The sequence below is a fragment of the Diaphorina citri genome, unplaced genomic scaffold (assembly GCF_000475195.1).
Source record: "Diaphorina citri unplaced genomic scaffold, Diaci psyllid genome assembly version 1.1 scaffold125, whole genome shotgun sequence".
Lineage (NCBI taxonomy): Eukaryota > Metazoa > Arthropoda > Insecta > Hemiptera > Psyllidae > Diaphorina > Diaphorina citri.
Genome location: NW_007377562.1, coordinates 124411 through 144492, shown reverse-complemented (window position 1 = coordinate 144492; position 20082 = coordinate 124411). Strand labels below are relative to the sequence as shown.

The window sequence follows — 20082 nt, the reverse complement described above, 5'->3', positions numbered from 1 at the left end:
TTGAAGTTTGGATCATAATATCCATATTATGATGGGACTTGGACCAATCTACACGTTTCCAGCGAGATGATGATACTAGTATGTGTACCACTGTGTACAGGGTGGGGTGTCAAATTTTCTTGAAGTACCTACCTACTTCGTGCACAGTAATAATATTGAGCCATTTATTATTCTCGTAAACACCCTGTATGTTTGTTTATTGTGGAATATTGTCTTCAATGATATCTAGAGCATTTTTATGCTGACCTGTACCTACCTCTTCAATCCCTCGATTTCCATGACTAGGTCTCTGTTCCACGAACCACTCTGCACTCCTCGAATTTTACTTCACGCTCAGAAAGTAATTTGCGTGGAGTTTAATGTGAAGATTGCGGAGAGTCGTTCGTGGAATATGCCTCTATTCTTCTCTACCCTTGCCTAAGTATGTCTTTCAATTTTTAATTTGAAACTTCTGAGTATCAATCTGAAGGAACACTATCTCTCGTTCTAAGTTCCAATGTTTCAAGATTTGCTAGAAACTGTAGAAAGTGAAACTGTAACTATTGTTCATATAAAATAGACACTTGGGGACGGAACGGGTAAACTTTGTGGTGAATCCATACACATTCCTTCATTTATACCTACCCACTAACGGCAACGTGAGAATTCGAAATAGGTAAGTAGGTATCATCTGTTTACGTAATCCTTGCAGATTGAGTAATCTCAGGTTTTGTCATTTTAAATTTCAGTAATTTCTGACATGTTGCTAGTACACAATATTTATAAATCTCGAGTCCTTGATAAGACGTAAGACGGAACAGCCTGTGTATGTTCAATGTCAAATCATCACCTGTATCTTTCAACTCCTCTAAATTCTGTTGGTTCAAATCTTTCAACATTTTCAGTATGGTTCTCAAATCTCACTCTAGAGTGGTTTAATCCTATAAGATTCAGCATTCAGATCATATCTGAAGACCTGTCAACTTCTTTACAGACTGGGTTCATTTTGTTCTGGTACATATTCTCTTCCAAGCATTTCTCTTCTTGATCGATCCCTTGTGTGCCGCATCCATTTTTGTTTAGGACTACCTTCTCTTCCAAGCAACACTGGAATACTAAATGTTTGACCAATGTGAACTTCATCGCTTCATCCTAATGTTGATTCGTATTATTAGCTATCATCTCCTTGTTATCAAGCATACATCTTGTGTGTTTTAAGTTCAAATGAAGCGACGAGTTGGTCTTTAGGATCAGGGTCGCCGACTCGTCTGATTTGATGTTCAGATTTCAACTGCATCCATGATTCATGTTCCATCGTATTCGTCAACTATTCTCATATACTGGGTGTCTGACATTTCATTTTCCATAGCTCTTGAACTACGTGAGCTATACGTACCATCCTGTACTCATGCTCTTTTGAGTCGAATGCTTTGGCTTATTCCGCCTCTTCAATAAGCGTTTCAAAGTTCCGATTCTGATGTTTTTATCTCCATTTCCTCTTAACTGATTAATGAATCTCAAAAGTTAAATAGAGGTTGTTTGTTTTGGGTTCTAATATTACCAGATTGGCAAATACCACACGTTTTGCCATCAGCCATTCCTGTGCCCACCATCTTCCGTCTACCTACTCGAGTACTCGATAACCATAGAGTTTTGAATAGTTGGCAATTCTTTATTAGGTGTTTCATAACAAAAACACACATGGGTGCAATGGGTTTCTAGGAATGCTTTGTTAGAGTTGTTTCTTCCTATTGCAAGTTCTGTTGTTCTGTGTGCTTTATTTTTATGGGTTTTCAACGCCTTAACACTCAGTTAAACTTTATTGGCAGTGTTCTAACATTTACATTGTCCATCCTGTGGTGGGCATTGGCTTCTATTCTGTGTACATAAAACAAAGAATACATAGTACCGACGGCCTTTTGTAAAGAGAACAATGTACATCCGTGTCTATCCATTTTATTGCACTGAGATGTTTCTTTTTCCATTGCCGCAACCGGACAAGGGGGGAGACAATCACCATAATCTTTTGTTTCTATTAAACATTTAGAAAACCATGCTATTAAGCCACTTTCTAATTCTCACGGGGATACAACCTTGATTACAACCTTCCTGTAAATTATTATACAGGAAGCATCTTCCTAATATTACTCCTGTAGTCTGTTCTGTAATCTATCTACCTACCTGTCTTAATGGATCGGGCCCGTTTTTACAAAAATGGAGGTTGTAAATTGACCCCAACTTCCAATATATCACGTTTTTCCGTATGTTAATTGTTTTACAAGTCGCGAATCCTACGGATTATGTGTTTCCATCAGCGTTTAATCGTTTCCGAAGCCAATATCAATCAAATATATCTGTTGATGTTTTTCAATATCTGAATTTCAAAGATTAACAGATTAAGTTATTAATTAAAAATTCACCATTAACTGTATGTTGTGTGTGGGCCCTTCTAAAATCGCATGACTAGATGGACTGGTAAATTCTTGAGTTATTCGATCATGGAAACCTCTCTCCTATCTGTTCACCAAACTTGGGTCGCTGCCTATCTTGTGTTTGGCAGCTTGAACCGATTTCCTTCATGATGAAGGAATATTTCCTCGACTGTACAGGGTGGCTCAGAATTTGAGTTTAGGGGTTTTTCTTTTTTCTCCAAACCAGCTTGAATCGTGTATTCGCTTGTTTTTGTGTTTTTCATATTCCTTGACGTTCTGCATATTTTATTTAAATCAAGGGGTAATCTTACTGTTTTTTAAGTACCTCCGTCCCCTAAATTTCTGGAAAATTCATGGAAATTTACTGGAAAAGTCATGGAATTCCATTCCGGGAAAAGCATATAAATCCTGAAATGGTTTAATTTGTCTTGCGTTTCTTCTCAGTCCATTCTGATTTGGAGGAAAATCCTTTTGAACGCAAATCCTAGGCTACCCTGTAATATGCTTAATGTATAGCTACTGACATGACGTACCTGAGATAACAGGTAATTAGCACTATGCATAAGTTTAGGTGAACTTTTTGTTTATGTTTGGGTCCTCAGTTTTTCCATTGGATATTTTCCATTGCAGAGGAGGCTTACCATGCTGGTATATACTTAGATTTGTGTGTAATATACTCGTAGGTAGTAGGTACCTGTAATATGAGTAGGGAATCAATAAGATAGCTATGTAGCATAAATAGCAGATGATCCAAGCGTCAGCAAGTGGTGTAAGGCTGTCAAGGTCACATTCCTGTGATGTCTGCTGCTAGTAAATATAGTATTTGCTTACAGTAGGTATTTTCCTATAACTGCCAGCTTGTGCCCATTAACACATTGGGATTTTACCCGACACATTGCTTCTGCTGAATTGTCATTGGAATGATCCTAATGGTGCGTTTCCACGCACCATAAAACTTAACCTATTCTTCGAAACCTTTCTGTTTCAAGTTCATTCGCAACTTCGGATCTGGAGGTTGCGGGTTCGAGTCCTAGTAACGTCATAAAATTCAACAAAATGAAGTTTAGGTGAACTTTTTGTTTATGTTTGGGTCCTCAGTTTTTCCATTGGATATTTTCCATTGCAGAGGAGGCTTACCATGCTGGTACATACTTTAGATTTGTGTGTAATACACTCGTAGGTTGTAGGTACCTGTAATATGAGTAGGGACTAGGGAATCAATAAGATAGCTATGTAGCATAAATAGCAGATGATCCAAGTGTGATGAAACTGGTGAGGTAGTGGTCAAGACGCTCGCCTGGTAATCAGAAGGGCGTATGTTCAATCCCAGGCGAGGTTTGTAATTTCATCATCATTGAGAATTTGAGCTCCATAATAGTAGTAGCTTACTGCTAAAATAAAAGGACTCTTCACTCTCTAGTCGTATTCGTAAATGAGGTGTGTCCAAAGATAAGTCAACCGGCCGTCGATGGACATCGATTCACAATAAATTCACACTGATCGACGGCCGTCCACTATGTGTGGACGCAACAGCGCGCCTTAAGGTCTTTCATTGTATTTTTGTAACCACATCTAACCACTGTAAATGTTAATGTTTTCTTTTCTCAGGTCGTCAGTCCCTGGGTAGTACTACAGCTAGTGACATCGTTGTTAAGGGAAAGGGAGTCGAACCTGTGCACTGCTATCTAGAGAATGAACAGGGGTCCGTCACGCTCTACCCGATAGACAACTGCGACGTCTCTGTCGACGGAACCCCGCTGTATGGCGCCACCAAGCTGACACAAGGTAAGTCATTCTATTCAGTCTTTTGACTTAGAAATGGGATTTAAATCCCGTAAAAAAAAAGAAAAAAAAAAAAACTAGATTTGTTTTATGATTTAACAGTGTTTTCCTGAGATCTCTGAATGTTTGAGATGGACAAAAAATTTGGAGAACTGTATCGAAAGCTTTTTCAAAGTCAAAAACCTCGGAACAGGACAAAAAATTTGTACAACTGTATCGAAAGCTTTTTCAAAGTCAACAAAAACCTCGGAACAGGACAAAAAATTTGGACAACTGTATCGAAAGCTTTTTCAAAGTCAACAAAAACCTCGGAACACGTATTTTTATGTATATGTATCCAGATTTACAGTACTGTTGAGGTTTTTAATCATATCTGAAGACCTGTCAACTTCTTTACAGACTGGGTTCATTTTGTTCTGGTACATATTCTCTTCCAAGCATTTCTCTTCTTGATCCCTTGTGTGCCGCATCCATTTTTGTTTAGGACTATTGCACTACCTTCTCTTCCAAGCAACACTGGAATACTAAATGTTTGACCAATGTGAACTTCATCGCTTCATCCTAATGTTGATTCGTATCATTAGCTATCATCTCCTTGTTATCAAGCATACATCTTGTCGCAGAAAAAAAAAAAAAAAAAAAAAAAAAAAAAATCTACATCACCAAAATAAAACAATCGGAGGTAATAGGTGTTTAGTGAATTGATACCGCTACATCTTTGTCCCCTGGATTAAAAGAACCACGACGGGGGCCCTAATTGACGACTTCTCCCACTAGAGACAATATGAAAGGTGCTCTAAAGATGAAATCGCTGAAAGTAGGTGTAGAAAACACGTACATTCCGCTGACAACGTAAAAAATAAACATGTCGTAAACATAAATGCTAACGATCAACTGATGAGATTATTTGAAAGATAAAGAACGAAATCGTGGTCTGTTAAGCATGGAAAATGATTATCAAAACAAAACTGAATTCACAGAATCAGTTGAGTTAATTGATTCCTTGATGAGATTATTTGAAAGATAAAGAACGAAATCGTGGTCTGTTAAGCATGGAAAATGATTATCAAAACAAAACTGAATTCACAGAATTAGTTGAGTTAATTGATTCCTAGAAAGAAAAAAAAGAAAATAAAATCGTAAATAGTTCACATTATGTGACATTTAGATTCAAAGCACAAATTAGTTTGGGATTTAACATGATAGAATGAATTACCTATATATTATAAAATCGTAAATAGTTCACATTATGTGACATTTAGATTCAAAGCACAAATTAGTTTGGGATTTAACATGATAGAATGAATTACCTACATAAGTACGATGCAGTTGAAATCTGAACATCAAATCAGACGAGTCGGCGACCCTGATCCTAAAGACCAACTCGTCGCTTCATTTGAACTTAAAACACACAAGATGTATGCTTGATAACAAGGAGATGATAGCTAATAATACGAATCAACATTAGGATGAAGCGATGAAGTTCACATTGGTCAAACATTTAGTATTCCAGTGTTGCTTGGAAGAGAAGGTAGTCCTAAACAAAAATGGATGCGGCACACAAGGGATCGATCAAGAAGAGAAATGCTTGGAAGAGAATATGTACCAGAACAAAATGAACCCAGTCTGTAAAGAAGTTGACAGGTCTTCAGATATGATCTGAATGCTGAATCTTATAGGATTAAACCACTCTAGAGTGAGATTTGAGAACCATACTGAAAATGTTGAAAGATTTGAACCAATCCTATATATTATACCTACCAGAAAACAGTCCTTACCAGAAAAAAGCAAAAAATAAACAATCACACTCACCAGCGAATTCAGATTTTCAAGAGTTCCAGAGGAATTCTAACTATCCATCATGATCAGCATCAGAACACCTTGTGCAATCTGGAAACAAAAAGAAGAGCATTTGTTATTTCCACTAGGCAAAGTCAATGCCTTAATTCTCGACTACCTAACCCTTAGGGCTCTATTATTATTTTTTGGTCAAATTCAATGAAGAAATTCAATGTCTGCGAATCTCGTGCTTTCCCACTTACCAAGCGAGCGCTCACTACTGCACTACATAAGTAGATATTGTGTAACAAAAGGATTCAAGTAGCGAATCCAAACAAGTCAGAGATCATTCAAATTCAAGGCCATCAAAAAAAGTTGTCAGGAGAGGTCCTTCTTAATTTTTTTCAGTTTGATTAGGAATGATTTATGACTTAATTATGTAAATTTCCATACAATACGAGGAGTATGTTTCCTACACACATTCATATCTACAGGACACTCCAATGTGTCATCTTTATTTGAAACCCGCTGTCTAGATTTGCGGAATTCTTGCGAAATACAAAGGAAACAGCACTCTCTCATACGTCGTATGTCATACGCACACACAAGGCAATTATTATTGTTTATTATTAGAAGAAATATACAGGGAGGATGTGTTATTTACGTACAACGTTATATTAGGCGTTTTGAACCGTGATGAATACTATGGAATGGCTATGGCTATTACCTCAAGGGCGCTTACTCTCAGGTGTAGGATGTCTTCGGATAGTCTTTTTCTGACAGGATCTATTAGTCGTTTTGTCTTATCTCTAAGACCTTTTCCCCCGAAAACGGGTATTGATATTCTGTACAAAATTCTAATAACTATAGGTAATAACTTAATACTTAACAGAATAACCCGGCCATGTCTCTCACACCTCACCAGTGTAAAATTTCTGCCTTAGCTGGGAACGGATCCAAAAGGTTTCCAGCAAAAACTTCAATTTTTAATATCAATCAACAGAAACCATGCGTAGAAAGAACTAACTTGCAAGTCTGTGCACAATATTTCCTTCCTTTCAATTTCATTTGGAACCATCCAGTAATGCATGCGATTATCAAAGAAACTGTATATCATGTAGTCTATGACGTCACAAGATTATACAAAGGGACAGGAAATCAGTTTGGCGTGGTTGCAAAAAAAAAAAAAAGTAAATTCAATTTCCTCCCGTTGTCATTTTGTGAAATTTCTAAACTTGACTGTCTGCTTCAATATTCAAAGAACCTATGTTTCTGTCGTGAGGTGTAGTATACTGATAGAGACGTAGGATTGACCTACCTTAACACATCCTGCATTCCTGCTCACAGGATAATGATGAGCATTTTAACTTCCGAAGGAACAAAGAGGACAGCCACACGCTCACTATACTCACTTGACATGATAGTGGTGTGGCTGTCCTGAACGAGATTACCTACAATATTATGGGAAAACTTTGAGCAGTTTGAATACATCTTTCTGACTCCCCATGAGTTTACGTGACGTGATGGTAGTAATGTTTCTAGCTTTATATGTACTCCCCATGTACCCTGTAATCCCTGTATCTAGTTCCTTACAGGTGATCAACGTGATAAAGATGCAAGGAGCTGATAGGGAAAATGCGATGTAATCAACTAAACATAAACACATCTACCTCATTTCCATAATATCAGTACTTATACCTTTGTTGTCTACTGTATGCTGCATCTAGAGGAAATTCAACAAGTTTACAAATACAAACTCTTTCCTTCTTTTTTAATCGTCTTAAAACACACAGACTGCAGTCGTCTTCTTATACATAAGGACATTATTATTTGTGAAAAGCAGCCGCCCCTATACTTGTATTGCCATTACAGCTTATGAGCATATAATGTATGAAGTTTTCATTTCTTTTATACCAGGTGTTTCCAATGTCACCTATATTCCTCTTTTACAGAACTTTATCTACCCGTTCTAAAGGACTGGTGATCCTTGGGGACCATGTTAATCGACACCCTGTCTATCCTGTCTACTGACACAGCTTCCTGTGCATACGGTCTATTAGTGCTAACAGGGACCCAAGCTTCATTGATGTTCAGCAGGAAATTTGCATCCAATCTGCATAAATTATGTGCCTTATCATTAGATTATAAGATAATCTACTCGTACAAATGCTCATGTTGCTGATATTAGATAGGAAATGAGCGCTGATGTACACTTTGCTGCCAATTGCATCATCGACCATGGCTGTCATGTAGTATCATGTTGGCAGCCATATTCTTTTTCGACGTCTTTTTCCGCCCATTGTGGGAAATTGGCATAGGAGAATTTGACGTTGATGTGCAGAATTGCAGATAGAGAAGAACATGGTTTATGGGTTCAATCTTCTATACCAGTCGAAGCATGATGTTTAATCCTTGTGTTTCTGTACCTGATTAGGCTTTACGCCTAGGCTGGTTCTGCTTAACCTCTAGTGTGTTTGGGCCTTATTCCTAGTTTAGCTGGGCTTTAGATTAACAGCAAAAGGTCATGCCGTTGGAAACCATTTGTCCACAGATATTTCTCCAAGCAAGGTTGGGAGCCACTAGGCAACAGGTTAGACAATACAAACCACGCATATCACTGTAAAGTCAAATAAAAAGAGATTGTTGAATTAGCTATTTTAATGCCACTCATATTGTCCCACACGAATGTGTTTCAATTTCCCCAAATGGACTTCTATACAAGCGTGATGACTGATGGGACACAAATGACACAATCCATAGAATTTATTACACCAAGTACAATATCTCGTGATACTTCTCCCTCCTACAAGAATTTCCAACTCATATGAGATTGGCGTTACGATTACGGAGCATTTCTACAATCGCTTGAACATGAAAGTCGTACCGCCTCCTCACTTGCACCAAGTATATTACAGGTATAAGAGTCTTACAGGTACCTATGCATACGAGAACTGGGAACATAACAAGCACAGGTATCAGTACTCGGTACCACAATGGTGCTTGTCAACCTCCATAATAAAGTCGGCATCATTTCACATTTGGCATCCTCCACCTAGCAGTGCCATCCGAAGGGACAAGACAAGACATATGACAATTCATTTGGACATGCACGATTTCTGACGTTAAATTGGAAAATTAAAACTTAAAGTCAATCCAATGACTGATGAGTGCTTTTCATAATATGAAACGAAGCGAGAGTGTCCTCAAAAAATGGCACATGAAGTTATGGAACCAACGTGCTAACAGCTGATATGAGATGGACTGATGAAGGAAAAATCCAATGAGGAAAAGAGGAGATAAAGTTCTGGCAACGTATGATATATACGGAAGTGTCATTCATCATTATTATTAACATAAGTATTAGATTAGGTAATTTAATGGTCGGAAAAGAATGCCAATACATCTCTTGGCATCAAATATGTATGACTTTCCTGGCATAATATTCACGAGATGCCAGCAGAATCAATATCATCAGGGCTATGCAAATACCAAGACGTAAAGCAAGGGGGAATTTTTATTGAAAAAAGATGGAGTGCGAAACGCATCAAGGGATAAAGGGGAGCAATAAGCCTCTGCCTGTAAAAGACATGTTTATCTTCCACCTTCCTTTAAATAACTCTATAAACCGAAGGAGACAGCGACAATATTTAATAAAGTGATGGATTGAAAACCGTTCCAAGGGGAAAGAGAAGATGGATGGAACACCTTGCGGGAAAAGAAGAACTGGAAGAGGATCATCAGGGCTATGCAAATACCAAGACGTAAAGCAAGGGGGAATTTTTATTGAAAAAAGATGGAGTGCGAAACGCATCAAGGGATAAAAGGGAGCAATAAGCCTCTGCCTGTAAAAGACATGTTTATATCTTTAAATAACTCTATAAACCGAGGAGACAGCGACAATATTTAATAAAGTGATGGATTGAAAACCTTTCCAAGGGGAAAGAGAAGATGGATGGGACACCTTGCGGAAGAAGAAGAACTGGAAGAGGGAGGCAATTATTGGAATGAGGAAAAAATAGGAGGGATTTTTCTGGAAGAGAAGAGAAGGGGAAAGAGCTGCAGGAAATAAAATATGAATGAAGTTATCTAGGGGAGACATTTTAAATTGCCTGAAAGTCGGTGCGAGGCGAATAGAAAATAGGCAATCAAGCAGCGTACAGGAAGCGCTGTAAATCATTTTGATGCATACCCCAAATCGACGGAAGTTTAAAAGACGATAAATAAAATCCACGAAAGACTGATAGCATCTCTACAAAAGAGAATATCCGGGAAATTCTTCTGAGAGAACTTTGAAAACCTTTGGATTTTTTCATGTTCTGAAAGTCGGGTGGTCTCAAGGATCGCACCTGAGTCCGCAAAGCCATAGAATCATAGATCGTCCGACAAAACCCTTGCACCCGTGTTTTCATCATTAAGATAAGGCGGCATGATTACTCGTAGAGACATGCACGTTACATATTATAACAGAGTTCCCAGTTTTCTCTGAAACGAATCAACACCCGTTAGCCTGGTGGGTGACTCATTGTCTGCTTGTCTGTTGGTTTCCAAGTAGAAATTCCTTGGTTCGAAATTACCTGAAACTTGAAAATAGATTAGGCTTGTACATGTACCTACCTACCACACTTAGTGGTTACCTTTGAAGGTGTGAGCCAAGAATAAGTAGGTTTGTACAATGAAATACATTAAAATTTGGGTCTTTTGTTATCAAATACCTGTACATATGTTGAGTTGTTGAGTCTAGTGTTTATATTATAACCATAGTACCCCATTCAGCCAAGAGTAGATCAGTAGGTAATGTAGATCAAAGAAACTGTATATCATGTAGTCTATGACGTCACAAGATTATACAAAGGGACAGGAAATCAGTTTGGCGTGGTTGCAAAAAAAAAAAAAACGTAAATTCAATTTCCTCCCGTTGTCATTTTGTGAAATTTCTAAACTTGACTGTCTGCTTCAATATTCAAAGAACCTATGTTTCTGTCGTGAGGTGTAGTATACTGATAGAGACGTAGGATTGACCTACCTTAACACATCCTGCATTCCTGCTCACAGGATAATGATGAGCATTTTAACTTCCGAAGGAACAAAGAGGACAGCCACACGCTCACTATACTCACTTGACATGATAGTGGTGTGGCTGTCCTGAACGAGATTACCTACAATATTATGGGAAAACTTTGAGCAGTTTGAATACATCTTTCTGACTCCCCATGAGTTTACGTGACGTGATGGTAGTAATGTTTCTAGCTTTATATGTACTCCCCATGTACCCTGTAATCCCTGTATCTAGTTCCTTACAGGTGATCAACGTGATAAAGATGCAAGGAGCTGATAGGGAAAATGCGATGTAATCAACTAAACATAAACACATCTACCTCATTTCCATAATATCAGTACTTATACCTTTGTTGTCTACTGTATGCTGCATCTAGAGGAAATTCAACAAGTTTACAAATACAAACTCTTTCCTTCTTTTTTAATCGTCTTAAAACACACAGACTGCAGTCGTCTTCTTATACATAAGGACATTATTATTTGTGAAAAGCAGCCGCCCCTATACAGCTTATGAACATAATAATGTATGAAGTTTTTATTTCTTTTATACCAGGTGTTTCCAATGTCACCTATATTCCTCTTTTACAGAGCTTTATCTAACCGTTCGAAAGGACTGGTGATCCTTGGGGACCATGTTAATCGACACCCTGTCTATCCTGTCTACTGGCACAGCTTCCTGTGCATACGGTCTATTAGTGCTAACAGGGACCCAAGCTTCATTGATGTTCAGCAGGAAATTTGCATCCAATCTGCATACATTATGTGCCTTATCATTAGATTATAAGATAATCTACTCGTACAAATGCTCATGTTGTTGATATTAGATAGGAAATAAGCGCTGATGTACACTTTGCTGCCAATTGCATCATCGACCATGGCTGTCATGTGGTATCATGTTGGCAGCCATATTCTTTTTCGACGTCTTTTTCCGCCCATTGGGAACTTGGCATAGGAGAATTTGAAGTTGGTGTGCAGAATTGAGAAGAACATGGTTTATGGGTTCCATCTTCTATACCAGTCGAAGCATGATGTTTAATCCTTGTGTTTCTGTACCTGATTGGGCTTTATGCCTAGGCTGGTTCTGCTTAAGCTCTAGGTTGGTTGGGCTTTATCCCTATACCAGCTAGGCTTTAGTTCAACTTCAAGGGGGTGATTGGGCTTTACCCCTAGGCTGGTTGGGCTTAACCTCTAGGTTGTTTGGGCCTTATTCCTAGTTTAGCTGGGCTTTAGATTAACAGCAAAAGGTCATGCCGTTGGAAACCATTTGTCCACAGATATTTCTCCAAGCAAGGTTGGGAGCCACTAGGCAACAGGTTAGAGTAGACAATACAAACCACGCATATCACTGTAAAGCCAAATAAAAAGAGATTGTTGAATTAGCTATTTTAATGCCACTCATATTGTCCCACACGAATGTGTTTCAATTTCCCCAAATGGACTTCTCTATTGCAATCGCTTGAACATGAAAGTCGTACCGCCTCCTCACTTGCACCAAGTATATTACAGGTATAAGAGTCTTACAGGTACCTATGTATACAAGAACTGTGAACATAACAAGCACAGGTATCAGTACTCGGTACCACAATGGTGCTTGTCAACCTCCACAATAAAGTCGGCATCATTTCACATTTGGCATCCTCCGCCTAGCAGTGCCATCCGAAGGGACAAGACAAGACATATGACAATTCATTTGGACACGATTTCTGACGTTAAATTGGAAAATTAAAACTTAAAGTCAATCCAATGACTGATGAGTGCTTTTCATAATATGAAACGAAGCGAGAGTGTCCTCAAAAAATGGCACATGAAGTTATGGAACCAACGTGCTAACAGCTGATATGAGATGGACTGATGAAGGAAAAATCCAATGAGGAAAAGAGGAGATAAAGTTCTGGCAACGTATGATATATACGGAAGTGTCATTCATCATTATTATTAACATAAGTATTAGATTAGGTAATTTAATGGTCGGAAAAGAATGCCAATACATCTCTTGGCATCAAATATGTATGACTTTCCTGGCATAATATTCACGAGATGCCAGCAGAATCAATATCATCAGGGCTATGCAAATACCAAGACGTAAAGCAAGGGGGAATTTTTATTGAAAAAAGATGGAGTGCGAAACGCATCAAGGGATAAAAGGGAGCAATAAGCCTCTGCCTGTAAAAGACATGTTTATATCTTTAAATAACTCTATAAACCGAGGAGACAGCGACAATATTTAATAAAGTGATGGATTGAAAACCTTTCCAAGGGGAAAGAGAAGATGGATGGGACACCTTGCGGAAGAAGAAGAACTGGAAGAGGGAGGCAATTATTGGAATGAGGAAAAAATAGGAGGGATTTTTCTGGAAGAGAAGAGAAGGGGAAAGAGCTGCAGGAAATAAAATATGAATGAAGTTATCTAGGGGAGACATTTTAAATTGCCTGAAAGTCGGTGCGAGGCGAATAGAAAATAGGCAATCAAGCAGCGTACAGGAAGCGCTGTAAATCATTTTGATGCATACCCCAAATCGACGGAAGTTTAAAAGACGATAAATAAAATCCACGAAAGACTGATAGCATCTCTACAAAAGAGAATATCCGGAAAATTCTTCTCAGAGAACTTTGAAAACCTTTGGATTTTTTCATGTTCTGAAAGTCGGGTGGTCTCAAGGATCGCACCTGAGTCCGCAAAGCCATAGAATCATAGATCGTCCGACAAAACCCTTGCACCCGTGTTTTCATCATTAAGATAAGGCGGCATGATTACTCGTATGTTATGATAAGCTTGTTTGTCCGTCAAGTACTTACGTACTTAGCAGATGATGCACTTATAAATGTACTTATAAGATGTAAATAGCAACCCGTGTACTCGCATTACGAGGTACATGAGTGCATTCAGAAGAAACAAAACAAACAACCTCTATTTAACTTTTGAGATTCATTAATCAGTTAAGAGGAAATGGAGATAAAAACATCAGAATCGGAACTTTGAAACGCTTATTGAAGAGGCGGAATAAGCCAAAGCATTCGACTCAAAAGAGCATGAGTACAGGATGGTACGTATAGCTCACGTAGTTCAAGAGCTATGGAAAATGAAATGTCAGACACCCAGTATATGAGAATAGTTGACGAATACGATGGAACATGAATCATGGATGCAGTTGAAATCTGAACATCAAATCAGACGAGTCGGCGACCCTGATCCTAAAGACCAACTCGTCGCTTCATTTGAACTTAAAACACACAAGATGTATGCTTGATAACAAGGAGATGATAGCTAATAATACGAATCAACATTAGGATGAAGCGATGAAGTTCACATTGGTCAAACATTTAGTATTCCAGTGTTGCTTGGAAGAGAAGGTAGTCCTAAACAAAAATGGATGCGGCACACAAGGGATCAAGAAGAGAAATGCTTGGAAGAGAATATGTACCAGAACAAAATGAACCCAGTCTGTAAAGAAGTTGACAGGTCTTCAGATATGATCTGAATGCTGAATGTTATAGGATTAAACCACTCTAGAGTGAGATTTGAGAACCATACTGAAAATGTTGAAAGATTTGAACCAACAGAATTTAGAGGAGTTGAAAGATACAGGTGATGATTTGACATTGAACATACACAGGCTGTTCCGTCTTACGTCTTATCAAGGACTCGAGATTTATAAATATTGTGTACTAGCAACATGTCAGAAATTACTGGATTACTCAATCTGCAAGGATTACGTAAACAGATGATACCTACTTACCTATTTCGAATTCTCACGTTGCCGTTAGTGGGTAGGTATAATTATGTGATCAAAATTACTCTTATAAACCGAGATAATACCACCATGACACTTACCTATTTCGAATTCTCACGTTGCCGTTAGTGGGTAGGTATAATTATGTGATCACAATTACTCTTATAAACCGAGATAATACCATCATGGTCTTTGATTTCTATTAAAAACCCACATCAATACAGCACCATAACGTCTAATTCGATTAGACTACCTACATCCAATGTTTCCACAATCAACTTACCATGGAATCTGAGTTGAATTGTTGATATGCTGGTAAAGCCTAGTGTTCCTACATCTTGGAGCTGGTGTTTATCTTGCTGGATATTCTTTATGGTCTGTAATAACATAATAACTTTGCCCCCAGGCTCTTCATCACTCAACACACCTTTATCTGATCATGTACATATTTTAGAATTTACATAGGGAAACGTTTTCTTTGTATGCAAGATGCAGGCTAATTGTGAACTTGTGTATTGGGAGTAGCTTCGATGTAGGTAGTGATATGAAGATGTTGATTTCATATTGAACGCTTAGGAGTTGGTGAGTTCCTGAAGAATGAAATAATCTGCCTGGAAATCTGATCATGTACATATTTTAGAATTTACATAGGGAAACGTTTTCTTTGTATGCAAGATGCAGGCTAATTGTGAGCTTGTGTATTGGGAGTAGCTTCGATGTAGGTAGTGATATGAAGATGTTGATTTCATATGGAACGCTTAGGAGTTGGTGAGTTCCTGAAGAATGAAATAATCTGCCTGGAAAGTTTGGATTCTTCTTGTGTTTTGTGTGCCAAATTGATGTTATTTGTGCAGAATTGAAAGGTAAATCATAGGCTCTTCTAATAAAAGGTAAGTATAGATCATAGGATAGAGACAGCTCTTTCGAATTGAAACCAATGACAAGTGGTCCTTGAAACAGCACTGGTAATAAATTCACGTTCTGCTTCTGGAGACCATCAATTTCTGCACCTTCCAAGCGAGAAGCCAATGACTGTAAATCAGCGAAGCTAACTTTTCAACAAGAGCGACGAGAAAAGTAAGTAAAAAAGCTCGAGGGAGAATGGAATTCCCGCAATGATAAAGAGTCAATACGAGAGTCCGATTGAGAATCTAGCTAGGCCGACTTGCGTATTCGCGCTGACTTCTATATTATATTAGGTGGTAAACATTTATGTGACGTAGGAATCCTAAAAGGTTCACAACGGAATCTTGGTCATCCTTCTCCCTTTTTTGAGAATTTTGATAGAGGACAGAGTTCGATAGAGTAAGTACTTAAGTAGTAAGTTGATAGAGGGACTTTTAAGAACTGGGGTCTTCATGGACCCGAAATCGAAGAGAGGAGGACAGGATAGGAGAAAGCCAGTCGTTCCGAGAACGAACCTTATCTGTTTAGATAAAGTTCGCCCCGTCGGGAAGAGAGCCCGTCCGTGACTTAGCGCTTACAAAGACAAGACAAGACAAGATGTTAATTACACGTCTACAGGTAACAGTAGGGACAATGCAAACTATTCGGATATCTCATTAACACAACACAATACATGAAAGACATTCTAAGTCTCAGAGCAATGACATCTGAAAGAATTGCACCCAAATGCCGCACCTAATTAGTTTTCTAACTCCCGTGTTAAGATTACGGAGGGGTCAAATAATGCTTGGAGGGATTCGGTTGATAATTACCAGGAGAAGAACAACTTCGTTGATTACGGTTGAGAAATGTACGGTTTGGCCGATATTCAACGCCAAATCTTTGAAAAAGCTCAAAAAGAGTTCGCAATGCTCAGGCCTAAGCGACTTTCAGCCAAAGTCGAGTTTTCCAACTCCCGTGTTAAGATTACGGAGGGGTCAAACAATGCTTGGAGGGATTCGGTTGATAATTACCAGGAGAGGAACAACTTCATTGATTACGGTTGAGAAATGTACGGTTTGGCAGATATTCAACGCCAAATCTTTGAAAAAGCTCAAAAAGAGTTCGCAATGCTCAGGCCTAAGCGACTTTCAGCCAAAGTCTCTCAAACTTGGCACAGATATTCAATAAATTATGTAGACCAAAAGTATCCTTGGGTTAATTACACGTCTACAGGTAACAGTAGGGACAATGCAAACTATTCGGATATCTCATTAACACAACACAATACATGAAAGACATTCTGGATCTCAGAGCAATGACATCTGAAAGAATTGCACCCAAATGCCGCGCCTAATTAGTTTTCTAACTCCCGTGTTAAGATTACGGAGGGGTCAAACAATGCTTGGAGGGATTCGGTTGATAATTACCAGGAGAGGAACAACTTTATTGATTACGGTTGAGAAATGTACGGTTTGGCCGATATTCAACGCCAAATCTTTGAAAATGCTCAAAAAGAGTTCGCAATGCTTAGGCCTAAGCGACTTTCAGCCAAAGTCGTTCAAACTTGGCACAAATATTCAATAAATTATGAAGACCAAAAGTATCCTTGGGTCCTGTAAAGGCTCTAGCAATAAGTAGTAAACCATTCAGATAAACGTCTCAGTAACAATTTGTTTCTTACAGAGAGGTCGACTTGCGTATTCCGAAATGTAAAGTTAATTACACGTCTACAGGTAACAGTAGGGACAATGCAAACTATTCGGATATCTCATTAACAAAACACAATACATGAAAGACATTCTGGATCTCAGAGCAATGACATCTGAAAGAATTGCACCCAAATGCCGCACCTTATTAGTTTTCCGACAAGACAAGACAAGACAAGACAAGACAAGACAAGACAAGACAAGACAAGACAAGACAAGACAAGACAAGACAAGACAAGACAAGACGAGACGAGACGAGACAAACAATAAATGAATGGGCTGGAAAGAAGGAGAAGATTAAATGGTAAAACGTATCAAGATATTAAGAATGTAAGTAGATACATTAATTAATAAAAGGAACCATTAGGTATAAACCAGGTCACAAAGTAAAGGTCCTTCGTACCATGAGCAACAAGAATAAAGTAATTTCTAATCGGGATAAAATCCACACAAAGCCATCACTCTCATTATAATTATAAGTAATTGACAACACCTTTAATTTTATAAATCGACAGCTGTACGAAGAAAACAACTGGGGTGAAACCAACAAAACCTGCAATACAACTAGAACTACCGGTAAATTTTAACTAAGAGACCTTGGGGTTCTCTTGATAAATAAACTCACACAGAACACACTCTTCTATTCAATGGGGGGGTTCGTGCAACCTTTCTGTTGTTTTCACATCTCTTTAAATTGTGTTTAGTTTCAAATGTGGATCCTAAATGTTTAGTTGAAAAAACATCTGCTCATGCTTCACTAATGTTTGGTGTTTTGGAACCATTGGACATTTGGTGAATTTTATAATAGTCTGCCCTTAAAAATATTTCTTGAAGAATACCTAGGTAACGAAAAAGGGACTACAATAACGAAAATCGCCAAAATATTCTCTCTAAAAAAGAAAACCTCAATCAAATTTGAGGAAAATGCATTCCTCCCCTTCACTTGCAGCCTGCATATTAAAATATCTCCAACCCCTAGGATTTGGGTTAGGCATTACTTAGCTGGAATTAATTTTGGCGCCAGCATACGTCTCTGCCAAATCTAATAACATTTTATCTTCCTAGCGAAGAATTCAAGCCTCCCAATTTTCTCCCCTCAGAAACTGTGAAATCTTCTTTTTTACGATTCCTTTCTACTCAAATTAGTCTTTCCCTTATTTCAACAAAGGCTATTTTCTTTGTTCCAAACAAGAATAAAAAAGAAATTTCCACATCAATAGAACAAGACATTGAACCCACGCCCTCCTGTTTACCAGGCGAGCGTCTTGACCACTACACGACCAAGGCAGGCAGATTCACAAGACTAAGACAGAGTAGATTGAACATAGAAAATAGAGCAATGGACGTGAGGTGCATATTTCATTTTATTGTGGTGGTATTCCTTGCCACTTGTCATCATACTTTCACGTAAGCACTCTTAGGAGTTGTACAAGTACTTACTTATACGCCAAAGAACATATTCAATGGCCTACACATCTAAACAGTTCATTTCTTCAACCAATAATCCCACATTTTCTGTACCTGGCTACCTACTTGTGAACGTATTTACTTAGGCCAGTCACTCACTATCAGGTAGAACTGACAGGCACACCTGATCAAGTCCGCCTGTCAGGTCTACCTGATAGTGTGTATGTATGCTCATCAGGTAGACCTGACATGTGGACCTTTTCAGCCGATAGTGTGTGTGCTCATCAGGTATCAGGCAGACCTGATCAGGTGTACCTGTCAGGTCTACCTAATAGTGAGTGGCTGGCCTTAGTTTAACTCACCATTTGAACGAGGAAGAAGCCCTAATCAAGGTATTCAGGGGATAGGTAACTAAGTAAAAATCCCCAACCTATGAACCACCTGACCCACCACACAGTTTATTAGTACTGAAATAAATAAACATGACAACACAATCATCATGACTCATGTTTTAGAAATGCAGTCCGATCGAATTTTGAGCGCCGCAGGCGAAATTTTTCATGAAGTATTTTCCTAATTGTACCTGAACACTAAAGGGGGTCAGTTTCCATGACTTAATGATAACTACACTGTTCTTTCAAACGTGTCATGGATCACACAACCATGAGATTAGAAATCCCTAAGTACCAAACCATTTTTTTTTTTTTTACTTTCTTTTATTTTTTTTTTACATTTAGGTAAGTTTGTACAAATCTCAAAAAGCTTCGCGGGCCACGAAAATGGTCTGGCAGGCCACATGTGGCCCGCGGGCCACTAGTTGGAAACCCCTGTCCTATATCATTGTGACACACCTTGGAATAACAGTATGCCTTGTTTAAAATTAGATAGTGCTGATAGAAGATAAGCGATGATAGAGATACACGGCACAGAAGAAAATTGAATTGTATATCCGGGAGTCGAGTCTATCAGAAGGATGTGTAGGTTTCACAGGTCGCTTAGAGTTTATACTTACTTACTGATTAAAATGATTTACAATGTTTCATTGAAACACAGTAAAATGTTGCATAGCTTTACCTTTTTATGGGCAGTAAGGAGCTAAAGTCCCCATTTTTTTCGCCTAGGAAGTGAGCTTTTTATTTAAATGTTCGGGTATGCTGATACAAATTCGTTAATATGTTTGCGTCCACAAGGTAAATTCCGTGTACTTCTTCTATCCTCAATGGTTTTTGCATATTTGTAGACTTTGTCTTCAGAGCGACCAAGTTGGTGAGTTAGCGACAGAAATTAATACAACTGCCTCTCCAATGATTTCAAGTGTCATTA

The 20082-nt window shown here is 38.4% G+C and overlaps 1 protein-coding gene across 1 annotated transcript in view; it reads right to left on the bottom strand.

Annotated features, from left to right (window-relative positions):
• Positions 1-20082, bottom strand: part of LOC103524911 (myosin-11-like) — an 82558-nt gene that overhangs the window by 50183 nt on the left and 12293 nt on the right. The window contains 1 exon segment of the mRNA XM_026820183.1: positions 6006-6083. The gene's annotated coding sequence lies outside the window, so the exon portion shown is untranslated.